Source organism: Grammomys surdaster, unplaced genomic scaffold (genome assembly GCF_004785775.1).
Source record: "Grammomys surdaster isolate TR1022 unplaced genomic scaffold, NIH_TR_1.0 332512, whole genome shotgun sequence".
Lineage (NCBI taxonomy): Eukaryota > Metazoa > Chordata > Mammalia > Rodentia > Muridae > Grammomys > Grammomys surdaster.
The window spans coordinates 39,758-54,216 of record NW_021627739.1 but is presented as its reverse complement, the minus strand read 5'-3'; the positions used below and the strand labels follow the sequence as shown (position 1 = coordinate 54,216).

The window sequence follows — 14,459 nt, the reverse complement described above, 5'->3', positions numbered from 1 at the left end:
TTTTTTTTTTTTTTTGGTTTTTCGAGACAGGGTTTCTCTGTATAGCCCGGGCTGTCCTGGAACTCACTCTGTAGACCAGGCTGGCCTCGAACTCAGAAATCCGCCTGCCTCTGCCTCCCGAGTGCTGGGATTAAAGGCGTGCGCCACCACCGCCCGGTAGTTTGTTTGTTTGTTTTTGTTTTTGTTTTTTTTTTTGTTTTTGGAGACAGGGTTTCTCGGTGTAGCACTGGCTGCCCTGGAACTCACTCTGTAGACCAGCCTGGCCTCGAACTCACTCAAAATATATTTCTATTTTTTGAAAAAATAAAAGAATAAAAAACCCTGAAGGATTAGGGCTACAGCTTAGTGGAATGTAGCACTTGGCTAACATGTATCAGGATCTAGGACTGATACGTCTTAAGAATGATGCTCAGAGGCTGGAGAGATGGCCCAGAGGTTAAGAGCTCACACTACTCTGCCAAAGGACGCGGGTTAAGTCCCTCACACCCATGAGACAACTACAACTGACTGTAACTTCAGTTCTAGGTTACCTAATGCCCTTTTCTGACTTAAATGGACACACATGTAGTGAATATACATATATGCAAATAGAACACTCATACATACAAATACAATTTTTTAAAAGATTTATTTATACAAGTACACTGTCGCTGTCTTCAGACACACCAGAAGAGGGCATCAGATCCCATTACAGATGGTTGTGAGCCACCATGTGGTTGCTGGGAATTGAACTCTAGCCCCTATACAAATAAAATTTTAAAAATCTAAAAAATAAAACGAAAGAGAATGCTTTCTGGAGGTATTGGTTAGTCAGTAAAGCGCTGCTCTGCGAGCGTACGCTCTGTCACCAGACATTTAGAGTCAGGCGAAGTGGCTTTCCCTGCAACCACAGTGCCGGAAGCCAGGGCTTTAGAGAAGCTCACTAGCCAGCCAGCCCAACCAAATCAGAGAGAGAAAGGGGTGGGGGGGAGTGGCGACTGATCAAGGGAGGACATTGGCCTCCACATGCATATTCCTTACACATGCAGGAACACACACATATGCAAACCCACAATAACAAGTACATACAACACACATACACATGTGAGCGTCTCACTCTGTAGTAGTAATATACATATTCTAGGATAATTTACTTTTTCCCTATATGTCCAATGAAAACATTAAAAAGAGGTTTTTTTAGATTTGTTTATTTATTTTATGAATATGAATACACTGTAGCTGTCTTTAGACACACCAGAAGAGGGCATCAGATCCCATTACAGATGGTTGTGAGCCACCATGTGGTTGCTGGGAATTGAACTCAGGATCTCAGGAAGAACAGTCAGTGCTCTTAACTGCTGAGCCCTGAAAACATACTTTTTAAATTAAAAATAAGAAAAGAATTGTATTTAAACTTAACTCTTGACATGTAAGAGGCATTTAGAAGGTTTTATTACATAAATATATGTGTGAGCTCAAAGTGGCTTTCTTTTAAGTGTTAGGAGGTTTTGTCTGTTTTGGTTTTTGAGACAGAATTTCACTATGTAGCCCTAGCTGTTTTGGAGCTCACTATCTAGGCTAGGCTGGCCTCAAACTCACAGAGATCCAGCTGCCTCTGCCTCCCCAGTGCTGGGATTAAAGATGTGTGCTACCACAGCCTGCCCTTTAAGACCCAGCTGGCCCTCTTAAGATTTTGTTTGTTATGAGGTGCGTGTGTGAGTGTGTGTGTGTGTGTGTGTGTGTGTGTGTTCGAGGATGATTGTGTGTGGGACTTGGTTCTCTTTTACCCATGTATTGTAGGGGGACCATGTCATGTTGTGAGGGGCCTTACACTCCATGGTTTGGGTGCTCTTGTTTCAGTGGCTAAAAGCTGTGTGTTCATCTTTCTCATATTCCTTCCCTACAGAATCCTCTCTAATGTGGCTTCTGTAAACTCTTAATTCTAGATGCATCTTTGTAAAATATTTAGTAATGGGAAGAGTTTATCTTTAGTTACAGAATATCTGGTTCTACTCTGCTCTTATAGAATTTGGCTTTAGAATCTCCTGGAAATGCCATCTATCTCTGGCTTTTACTTTGTTTACTATTTGAAGATTTATTTATGCTGGGTGCAGACCAGCTAATTGATCTTAACTGTGTCACAGTATTCCATGGTGTGCATAGATCCCCATAGCAATGGGTACCTGGGCTACTGTAAACAATAGTTCCAGTAGCAATCTTGCACTGCCCGATAGCAGCATATTTTAGGATACAGGCCCAGGATCGCCATGATGGCATAAGAGCTGTTGAGAGCTAAGTAGATCTATCACACTGCACCCCACAAGCATGGCATGTCTGTAACTGCCCCAGTACTTACATTTCTACCCTTTGCCATTTAGTAACAATGTCTCAGTGTAACTTGTGTAAGGCACTAATGAGATGGAACATTGCTTCCTGTTTCAGTTAATTGCTTCCCTTCTGTGAATTGCCTCTATATATTCTTTGTTTCCCATAGAAACTAGAAATTATATGATTATAATAATCTATAAACTTAATATCTGTACATCCCCTGGTTGGTTTTAAGCCATAGGAGTGTCATCTGAGTATCCTCTGTTAATTCTGTCTGAGTTGTTCTTTCTTGAATACAGATGAACTCCATGTAGTCAGACCCATCACATCTAGCCGTAATAGGCTAGCACTGTTTTCCTTATGGCACTGCTTGGACTTAGCTTTCCCAGGTTGTCTCCTGGTTGTCTTTCTTTTAGTGGGATTGGTTTTCCTGTTACATTTCATGTATGTGAAACCCTTCCTGCCTTTCCTCAATCCTTTCCTTCATCTCCACCCCCTCCTTTCTTCTCTTTCCTGTGCTGGGGACCACGTCTAGGACCTTGGACATGATGCTAAGCAAGCCCTCTGCAGCTGAGATTTCTCAATCCCCTGCTCTAATTTTGACATTGTTTTAATTTTTTGGTAATTTAGCAAGAAGTGGCACCTTTCTTTCTTTCTTCTTCTTTTTTACAATTTATTTATGTATTTTATGTATATGAATGCTTTATCCGTATGTACACCTTAACTGCTGAGTCACCTCTCAAGACCTCATGTTTTATTTTTTATTTTATTTTTTTTATAAATTTTCTCCATTTATGAGCATGAAAGAATAAACATAATTGTTTTTTTCTCTTTTCTTTTCTTTTGTTTCTCTTTTTTCTGTTTGTTTGAGACAGGGTTTCTCTGTGTAGCCCTGGCTGTCTAGAACAGCTCATACCTGTGCTAACCTTGGTATGTCTAACCCAGAGTCTCTGTAGTCATCGTCCTGGAGAGTAAACCTCCCAGCCTCCGTCAGTGGCCACTAGGCAATCAGGGTAGAAGTTCTTACATCCTTCAGTTCTGCCTGCTGTCCTCCTTTTCACAGGTATTCCAAGTTCCAATCACTTTGCTTGGCAGTATGTATAATTTTATTTTTTAAAGACACCTCAGTTTGTATCCCTGGTTAGCCAAGAACTCATCTATAGACCAGGCCAGACTAAAACTCACAGGTATCCTCCTGCCTCTGTCTCCATGGTGCAGAGAACATATGGCTTACTGTTTACTCTTCTGTCTAGGGCTACAACAGAGTCTCAAGTGTTCCTTTCTGTACCTGGGTAGTATTCTCTGAAATAGCCTCTGGCTATCACTGCAAGGTGCTAGGATTAAAACTAGAGCCTCAGGCATGCTAGGCCAGGGATCTACCACTGAATAGTCTATCCATTGCTTATGTCACCAAATGGTCTCTACGTTTACTGTTGTTTTCTGAAATTTAAGTCCCATTTTTCCTCCTCATTGGGCTCTAGTGCTACTTTGGAAATTTTATTTTATTTTATTTTATTTTATTTTATTTTATTTTTCCAAGGCAGGGTTTCTGTATTTTGCCCTGGCTGACCTAGAACTCATTCTGTAGACCATGCTGGGCTCGAACTCAAGAGATTTACATGGGGCTAGTGAGATGGCTCAGTCGTTGAGAGCACTGACTGCTCTTCCAGAGGTCCTGAGTTCAATTCCCAGCAACCATATGGTGGCTCACAACCATCTATAATGAGATCTGATGCCCTCTTCTGGTATGTCTGAAGACAGCTACAGTGTACTCATATACATAAAATAAATAAATAAATAAATCTTAAAAAAGACCCAGAAAAACAAAAAAGAGATTTACCTGCTTCTGCCTCCTGAGTGCTGAGATTAAAGGCACATGCCACCATCACCTGGTTTATTTTGGTGAATTTTATGTTTTTTGGGTTTTTTTGTTTTTTTGAGTATTTTGGTAAATTTTAAAACTGAGAAAATCTATGCTTTACATTTAAACATTTTTTTCTTTAGGTTTTCTGTAGCTCAGGGTGGCCCTAGAACTGTGTAGTCAGGGCTGGCCATGAAGTCAAAGCACTTCTCCTGGCCTAGCCTCCTGAGTGCTGGGATGCCATTACTGAGCCACCACCTTGGGCTCCTGTTTCTATTTTTAAAGAGCTTACGTGAAGCAATAAAAGGGTTTTTCTACTACTCCTGGTCCTGCTCTGTCAGCTCTAAAAGTGCTTTGTGAGACAGGGTCGGGTCATAGTTAGTAACTGCAAACCATAGACACAAGACTGTAAACTGTGTTCCTTGGTTACTGGAATGCACCAGTAAAGCACTTTGCCCTGGGTGCCCCTGTTTCCTTGGCCATGTGTGGGCAACTCATTTACTGAGTCTGACCCTGTGTTGTTCTGTAAACACCACTCACACCTGTCTCTGAGTCTGACCCTGTGTTGTTCTGTAAACACCACTCACACCTATCATCTCCTTGTAAACCCTGACAGGGTAAATGTGTGAAACACCCCAGCACAGTGATGCTCTGTGAGTGCAGTGGACATCCCCACATGTCCCCTCCCTCCCTCTTAAAGTTGCAGCTCTGTTCTTGAAAAACTGTTGTCTAGTGTTTCTTTTTTAAAATTGTAGTGTGTGTGTGTGTGTCTGTCTGTCTGTCTGTCTGTCTGTCTGTCTTGGTGGGGGTATGTGAATGTGAATGCAATGCCCACAGACTCCAGAAGAGGGCCCTCTGGTGCTAGAGTTACCTACCGGTACTTGTGAGCCACCTGACACAGTGGGAACCAAACCTGGGTCCTCTACAAGAACAGCCTTTTCTCTGAACCACTGGGCCATCTATAGCACATTGTTTAGTCAGTCAGTCAGTCAGTCAGTCAGCCTGTCTGTCTGTCTGTCTGTCTGTCTGCCTGCCTTCCTTCCTTCCTTTTTTAAACTTTTAAAAATTATTTATTTATGGGGGTGGCACTCTTGGAAACCAGAAGAGGGTATTGGAACCCCAAGAGCTGAAGTTACAGGTAGTTGTGAACCTCCTGACATGGGTGCCCAGGTCCTTTTGAAGAGCTTGTGTGCTCTTAACTGTTGAACCATTTTCCACCCCATTTTCTAGTATTTCTAAGGAATCCCTAATGACAGCATTGCTGTTTTGAAAGTGGTGTGACTATATTGGAAGGTGAGACTCTCCCAGTTAACAGCATGTGTTGTATGTAGAGGCATAGAGGGTAGGATGAGAATCCCAGCGCGCTGAGATGGGGGCTCTGCTGCACGGTGATAAGGTCATGCCCGTGCCTGTCTCTCTGCTGCTCAGCGTGGGGGGATTGGGATTACTTTGGGAACGAGATCACACTAAGCCAGTACTCTTAGCTCATTCTATTTTATTTTATTTATTTTATTTTATTTTATTTTATTTTATTTTTTAGTAAGAAGGAATTCTCAATCTAGAATTCTCATCTAATTATGTCCTTTAGCTCCTATGAAGCTTGGTAGTTAAAACTAGGTGGTATTTAAGTAAAATAAAGAACCAAGCCGGGCGGTGGTGGCGCACGCCTTTAATCCTAGCACTTGGGAGGCAGAGGCAGGCGGCTTTCTGAGTTCGAGGCCAGCCTGGTCTACAGAGTGAGTTCTAGGACAGCCAGGGCTACACAGAGAAACCCTGTCTCGAAAAACCTAAAAAAAAAAAGAAAAGAAAAAAAAATTCAGAACTCTTCATTCTGCCTGGATGACCTAGCTCTTTGATTCCAGCTTGCTCAGAGCTCCCGGAATGTTTAAATACCAGGGTCTCCTCTCACCAGAATAATATCTCACACATACTTATCTATAGTGCATTTATACACGTTTTATTGATTTGGGCAGCATCTTTGGTACAGCTGATGTTATAGGGGAGAAAGTTTAGGGGTCCCAAGTCATAAGTGAGTTGTCCAAGGTCTCTCAGCTCATACGTTAAGGTCTGGGCCATACACTAAAGCCCCCTGGTTCTAAAACGAAGGCTTTTCACTTCCATTATCTGTGCCAACCCTTATAAATGAACAGATCCTCCTGGCATCTTACTGGATATAATGGAATACAGAGTCAGGTCTCATTTGAGATTTGTGGTACTAGGATTTGAACTGAGGGCCTTGAGTTAGGCAAACACTTTATCCCTGAGCTACAGTTTCAGTGTCTCTGATGAAAAGTTAAGGTTGTTGGCTGGGGATACAGCATTATTGGTAGAGTGCTTGCCTGATGGGGAAAGCCCTGCATTTGACTCTATACTCAGCACCACAGAGCAGGCTGGCCTCCAACTCAGCTTCTAAAGCACTGGGATCAGAAGCATATGCCACCACACCCAGCATGGCCTTTAACTAAGATCGAATGTAGTATGTTAAACATAAATTCCATGTGGTTACATATCTTACTTATTGAGTATAGAGGTGATTTACGTAGTTAGGTGTGGAGAGGGGATATCTAAAATTAAATTAAAATTACTTGGTTTTAACTGTAATTAGCTTTGAGGGGAGACGTTATTACTTTGGAAGCCAGAGTGTTTGGATGAGAGAGAAGGATACTGTTTGAATTTGAGGCTCCGCCCATACAGTGCCAACGTGGTTTGTCTGGGTGAGTGTCTCAGACCTGCAGCCTATAATATATAGTAAATTAAGCTCTTCCTATAAAGCTTTTGTGAGTGTCTCAGTCGGTAATTCTTTTGCCTGTGGGCCCAGACTTTTCTTGCCCTGTAGTACTGATTTGCACCAAGTGCGCCCAGATGTGAACCTTGGTCTGCCTGATTTTCAGAAAGCCTCTATTCACTCAGGGCATTGTCGATTTGTATACCTAACTAAAGAAAGGGAGCAGACTAGAGGTGGAGAGAGCCTCGCTTTGCATTAATGCAGACAACTTTCAGCCACCCTGGGCTGGGCTCTTCATCCCCACCCAATCCCAGCTCTGCCCTATTGTACGGCTCTTCTTTTCTTCTCTGTCCTCTCCACATTCTTCTCCCAGGCCCCTTTAGAGATAAAACAACAAATCCTTCCCCTCGTAGAATGCAGAGCAATTTCCCTTTCTCTACATCCATTCTGAGATCTTGACAGCCATTCTTCAGGGAACCGCCCACTCCAAGGAGACTGGACCTTAGAAGTGGGGCCCCATATCCAGGGTGCATATTTTCAAAAAGAAAGTTTCCCTCAAGAGGAATTCTTGTGTTCACTGTTAGGCTGATGAAACAGAGAATTTGCCATCCTGTTACGTAGCAGCTAATACACCAGTTGAGTCTTATTAAATCCCAAATGAAATGTCAGAAATCTAGAAAGTGACATGTGTGACCTATCAGACTTATACATGCTATCTTTGCTTAATATAATACCCTTGAGTATAGGATATGTTGCTTTTAGAGATACTTGCTGCTGCTTCCATATAGGTCAGAAACCCAGTTAATAAATACAAAGACGTCCTCCCGTTCTCCTCTCACTCTCTCGCCAACCCATCATCCTTTACACTTGTGCAGAAGGAAGTTTAGCCTTTGGTACTGGAGTATTTTTGTTAGCATGAGTTTTTAGTTCTGACTGTTTCAAGTTATATACAAAGACAATGTTTCTTTGTATATAACAGAAATGCTTTTTTTTTTCCCCAGAAGAAAACCTTGAAAGCATTTATGGCTTATTTTCCCTGTAAATGACTGAATCCTTGGTTGCTCGTAGCTGAAATATGGGACATATTGTTTCCCATTTTTTGAAATATCAAAGTTGAAAAGTTGTAGGAATTTCACTGTTGTAATATACTAATCCTTTTCTGAAAATTTTTCTGAAAATCTATAAATTTTATAAAAGTTGCTTTTTTCTTGCTGTATATCATACCTTGCTCACAGGTTGTTTCCCTTGTAGGGAACAGAGGAGAGGAAACCCAGCCAGTGACTTTGTGAGACTATGGAAGACAATGGGAGCACCTTGTTTAATGGGTAAGGAAGATGCTGTGGGAAACCTTACATGAGAATCATTCAGTCCTGTCAGAGGAGGGAGGAACCGTGACCTGTGTCTTGGTGATGTTCTGAACTTTCGGTAAAGTTTTGGGTAGCTTGAAGTTTATTGATGAAAAGACTGCTTGCCATAGCCTGTGGAGTAATTACCCACCCCTTTTGCTCTGAGCACTGCCGGCTGCTGCAATAGCAGGCTCACCGAGGGGGTCTTGGTCACTTGTGCATCGTAGATGTGTGTCAGGTGGTAACAAACAAATTTCAAAAGCCGTTATATGTTTATTGTCCAGAACTCAGATACTCTAGATAACCCAAACTTACATGAATGTTAGGTCCCTATCAGGGTCTAGAAGTTTATGCAGCTTTATCTGGGCAGCCTTCTTTGTCAAGGGCAGTGATCTTCACCCTTCCTAATGCTGCAACCCTTCCTAATGCTGCAACTGTAGTTCCTCATGTGATAACCAACCATAAAATTATTTTCATTGCTACTTCATAACTTAATTTTGCTACTGTCATGAATTGTAATGTGACTATCTGTGTTTTCCAGTGGTCTTAGGTAACCCCTGGGGGTCACCCCACCCCATAGGTTAGAACTGCTAGTGCAGTGGTTGAAACCATGAGCTTCAATTCAGGCCTTCTTTGGGAGAGTTGGTGCCAGTGGCAGTGCAGCAGTGATGGTTTCCTTTCTCATTTCTATCTCCCATGCCCGTTAGTGTTTGAGAATCTTTCCTAAACACTGATCAAAGTATGGCATTTAACCGTGTCTTACAGGGAAGCACTCACACTTTCAGGGGTACATGGGTTGGCATTATTTTAATAACAATATTGGAATATGTTTTGTCTTCCATCCTTTTCCACTCCTGGGCAAGCAGTGAGTTTTCATAAGGCTCCTAACTGTGAAACTGACTGGATGCAGAGGTAGGTAGAAGGACCTATCTCTTCCTTAATTAATCTTGAACATTAAAAAGATTTGTAGAAATATAGAGACCGCTCTTGATTGCAGGTTGGCTAGAAGCTGTTAGCCCAGTGTGAGCTGGAGTCAGGAGCCCTGTTCTTTGTGTGGCATGTTCGTGGCTTCAGAAAGCTCTTCCCAGACGGTTTTTATTTTATGGATTTAGCCAAGCATCTACTGTTGCAGCCTCTATATGGTATTACATGGTAGGGCCTGGAAACAAAACAGTAAACAAAATGAAAGAAAAAACCTTGCTAGAGCCCATGTCACTTCCAGCCTTTGAGTTTGTTGTCCCAGGCATAGCTCCCTTCCCAGGGGAATCTTAGTTAACAGTTACTGTGTGCGTGTGTCTGTGTGTGTGTCCAGTGTCTCACTCTGTAGCCTAGACTAGCCTTGAGCCCCTAGTCTTCTGTGGTGTGTACTCCTGTGCCTGACTGTCACTGCGGATCTCACACACAGGTCACTCGACTCACATTTCCCAGGGCTTCAAGGAGACTGTGGCTTGACATTTTGTGTTTTCTTTGTTTGTTTTTAAAGAATTATTTATTTATTTTTTATATATGTGAGTACACTCTCGCTGTCTTCAGACACACCAGAAGACAGAAGAGGACATTGGATTCCATTACAGATGGTTGTGAGCCACCATATGTAAACTCTGTCTCAAAAAATCATGTGCTGGGAATTGAACTCAGAACTTCTGGAAGAGCAGTCAGTGCTCTTAACCACTGAGCCATCTCTCCAGCCCGTGCTTTTTTTTTAATTAATTAATTAATTTACTTATTTATTTTGGTTCTTCAAGACTTTTTTTTTTTTTTTTTTTTTGGTTTTTCGAGACAGGGTTTCTCTTACAGCCCAGGCTGTACTGGAACTCACTCTGTAGACCAGGCTAGCCTCGAACTCAGAAATCCACCTGCCTCTGCCTCCCAAGTGCTGGGATTAAAGGCCTGCGCCACCACAGCCCGGTTTCTTCAAGACTTTTTAATTATTTTTAAAGGGCAACAACTGACTTACAAAGTTTAGTATTCTAATGGACCCCCCTCCCCAAGTACAGAAATAAAGTTGGGTCTGCTAAGCATTTCTCTTTATCTGATTTGATCTCATGTGTTTTCAAAATTTGGGCCACTTTTACCAAGATGTTTAAAGGAAATAAAATACCAGTTAGTTTTCAATTTATTCTACTGCTTTTTATTATTTGAAGAAAGATGTACTTGTATGTATGAGATTTTCTGTGCATGGTAAGTTGCTCCCAACACCCTGTAATTTCCTTAAAGAGACTTACATAAAAAGAGATTGCTTGGCTTATTAGATTGGGTCACTTAATAATGACTTGAAGGTTAACTAATAGAGCCATCCGACTCTTGCTCATCAGCTAGATGTCTGTCTGGTATTCGCCAACTCCAGCCATTTCTAAGCACAGACAATAATTGAGACTATCAATAGAATACTAATGGAAAAAGAAACTGACATTCAAAATGGGAATGACTACAGACCTTAGTGGTTATTTTAACCTTAAAATACACTTTTTTTTTTTTTTTTGAGACAGGGTTTCTCTGTATAGTCCTGGCTGTCCTGGAACTCACTCTGTAGACCAGGATGGCCTCGAACACAGAAATCCGACTGCCTCTGCCTCCCAAGTGCTGGGATTAAAGGCGTGCGCCACCACCGCCCGGTCTAAAATACACTTTAACAGAAGCTCTTTTTTTTTTAATCTGACATTTGACCTCCCTTCCCTTGATTTTTGAGAAGCTTTTTAATCAGAGAACTCAAATGGCTGCTGTCCATTCCGCGTTGCCTCTTGCCAGCTGACTGACCCTTAGCTGTACTTATAGTTCTAAGAACTGGAATGCCCAGCCGTCTTCTGCTTAAAAAGAGATAGTTACACCAGGCATGGTGGCACATGCCCTTAATCCCAGCACTCAGGAGGCAGAGGCAGGTGGATTTCTGTGAGTTCAGAGCCAGGCGTGTCTACAAAGTATGTTCCAGGACATCCAGGGCTGTTAAACAGAGAAACCCTGTCTCAGAAAATCAGAGGGTGGGGGGCAAGGGAGTCACTTGACTACTCAAAGCTCAGGAGCAGGGATTGAGAGAGATCCTTAGGAAGGTCTCTGTCCTGGTTGGGTATTTTGTCAATTTGACACAGCTACAGTTTTCTAGGAAGAGAAACCTATTCCTCTGACTTAAATAAGGGTTTTTAAGAGAATGGCAGGACTGAATGTTGCTCAATAGTAGCATTTTGTTTCATATACAGGGTCAGTGGTTACTTTTAGCACTATAAAAGGAGGGAGGGAGGGAAAGAAGAGAGAAGGGGACAGAGGAGAGGGGAGAGTGAAAGTGAATGAGAAAGAACATGTATAAATGAATTTAATTCCCTTGATGCTGACTGGTGTTCAGTTCAGGTGAACCAAAGTTGGAAACAGTATGCAAGAAGTATTGTTTGTTTTTATATATAGAGAGTCTCTATTGTGTAGCTCTGTAGCTCTGGCAGTTCTGGAGCAAGATACATAAAAAGGGCTGAGCTCAGACTCACAGATATCTACCTGCCTTTGTTGGGATTAAAGGCTGGGGTTAACACACCTTACTGGAGTGGGGAATTTTAACAGCTGTGAATTGTATGCTTGGGTGAAGATGAACATCTGCCATGTCTTTTTGACATTTGTCTGAATATCCTATAGTTACATCATATGCTCCAGGTTCTAGAGAACCATCCTATAGTTACATCATATGCTCCAGGTTCTAGAGAATGGATTTCAGTAGTCACATGGTTTACTGCAATGCAATTGGTCATCTTTTTTTTTTTTTTTTTTTTTTTTGGTTTTTCAAGACAGGGTTACTCTGTGTAGCCCTGGCTGTCCTGGAACTCACTCTGTAGACCAGGCTGGCCTCGAACTCAGAAATCCGCCTGCCTCTGCCTCCCAAGTGCTGGGATTAAAGGCGTGCGCCACCACGGCCCGGCTGGTCATCTTATTTTTAAGCTGATTTCAAATATTATATTTTATTTTTGATTTTTTATTTTATTCTGTCTTTCCTTCTTTCTTTCTTCTCTCTCTCTCTCTCTCTCTCTCTTTCTTTCTCTTTTTCTTTCTTTCTTCTTTCTTTCTTGAGATAGAGTTTCTCTGTGTGGCCCTGGCTGTCCTAGAACTCGCTTCTCTTCTGACCCTTTCAGAACCAGAAGCCAGATGGGCAGCGCGAGATGGCTCAGCAAGTATGAGTGCTTGCTGCAAAACCTAACACCCTGAGTGATTACCCAGAACCCACACTGGGGAAGGAGAACTGACTCCTGCAAATTGTCCTCTGACTTCTACATGTTGTGGCACACACACACACATTCAAACACACTCTTATATTTTTGGTTGTGAGTCTAGCATTTAATGGCTGATCCATCTCTCCAGCCCCCAAACACACTCAAGCACACAAAATAAGTAAGTGTAACACACACACACACATTGGAGGTGTCAGCCTAAAGCTCTGTCATGCATGATGCATGACTGAGCCTGGTGCACTTCTGGGTTTGATTGCCTTGAGTCCATACCGGGGACTTGGCTTGCTGGGACTATAAACCCTGCTCTCTCCAAACCCTCAACCTGCTACTCTACACTGTCTGAGCAGATCTGCCTGTACTCTGTGTGAGAGGCTGTGCAGAACATGCTTACTCTGTCTCACCCATTACTAGAACCCTACAGGAGCAATTAAAAACATTCTCAAAAGACAACAATATAGTAGGGCTAGAGAGATAGCTCATCACTTGTGGCTCTTGAAAAGAACCTGGGCTCAATTCCCCAGCACCCATTCAGTGGCTCACAACCATCTATAATCCCAGTTCTAGGGGAGATTCAACAGGTATATAGCATGCATGCAGGCAAAACACCTATACATATAAATTAAATTTAAGAAAATCTTTTTTAAATAAAGCAAATAATAAACAAATTTAAAACTCTGATGGGTGGGAGGTACATTTTCTTTAGTGATGCAGTCAAATAAATTCCCTTACAGCCTGCAAACAACTCTAATGACGCTCACTGAGTCAGCAAAAAAGTCAAAAGAAATGAAACAGGAGACAGGGCTGGTTAGCTGGGTAAATGCCTGTGGCTGCCTGTCCCCTTAGACTAGGATTAAGTTGAAGAATGCAGCTGTAGAGAGTCACATCTGATCGGCTGCAGGTAATGATGACAGTCACTGACTAGCAGTCGCTGTGCAGCCAGCAGACCCCACCAGCTGTACATCCCGGCCTGGGAGTTACAAAGGCTGGCCTAGCATTCCATACTTGGACATCCGGGCCTGGGAGTTACAGAGGCTGGCCTCACATTCTACACTTGGCACAGCTTGCACCTGCCATCTTGTTCAGAAAGAAAGACTCCAGATGCTCGGTAGGCCCCTTAGGTGACCTGCTACTGTGACTCTGTTCCCAGTAGAACTGTACTGTTTGAAGTCACATTTCAGTGTGTCTTCAAAGTCTTTCTTGGGCAAACACTGCTTGATTTTTTCCCCTGTTCACCCAGAAGCTACTTGGCCATGCGAAGCAGAGACTTTCAGAAAGGGCATTGAGAATGGCTGCTGACGTGTTCGAGCTCAGTGCTACAGGTCTTCAAAGCCTCTTGTTATGCAAGCAGATAGTTGAAAGCCATACTTCAATGGCATGGTAGGTTATAGGAACAAAGAGGTTGGGTTTCATTTGAAAAGAACTAGCCACAACCCAGAGTAATCATTTCCCCAGACATACTTTGTCTGTTACCTGTATCATTTGACCAGTAGGAAGGGAGTTTGTGAGTGTCTGCCAAAAGGACCTTAGCAGGAGCCAGTTAGGCTAGGTTTGTTCACAGTGACTTCTGATTTGAAGGGAGTCCTAGTTATATCAGTTGATGAAATAACTTTCTTGAGCTCTGTTGGTCCCAGGCATTCCTTGAAGCCTTTCTTACCTGTTAACTCATTAAATAGTACAATGATTCCATGTAAATGTTCTGTTTCCTGAAGAAACAGGTCTGGAGACACCGCTTGTCAGTCACACAAAGCTAACAGCTAAGAGATTGACTCCCAAGCCAGCTAGCTTGGTTTGACCTAATGGCTGTGCAGGTGCCTGTGCAGGTGCCTGTCAATGACTGTTAAAATTTTCCCCATTAACATTTTATTGTTGTATGAACAGAAAAAAAGTACAAAGTACTGTTAGTGAGGAAATCATAGTATACAAAAGGAAACGTCAGCTCCCATGGAAGGTCTCTACCGAGCTATGCTCCATGCTCTCAGAGCCAGAGGCTGGCAGGCTCTCCAAGCTTGCAGCTG

General features: G+C 42.5%; 1 protein-coding gene across 2 annotated transcripts in view; it reads left to right on the top strand.

Moving 5' to 3' along the window:
- The first annotated feature begins 8,149 nt into the window (after window positions 1-8,149).
- Window positions 8,150-14,459, top strand: part of LOC114616547 (ubiquitin carboxyl-terminal hydrolase 49) — a 32,860-nt gene continuing 26,550 nt past the window's right edge. For both annotated transcript variants that reach the window (XM_028761984.1, XM_028761985.1), the window contains exon 1: window positions 8,150-8,218. The gene's annotated coding sequence lies outside the window, so the exon portion shown is untranslated. The remainder of the gene's footprint in view (window positions 8,219-14,459) is intronic.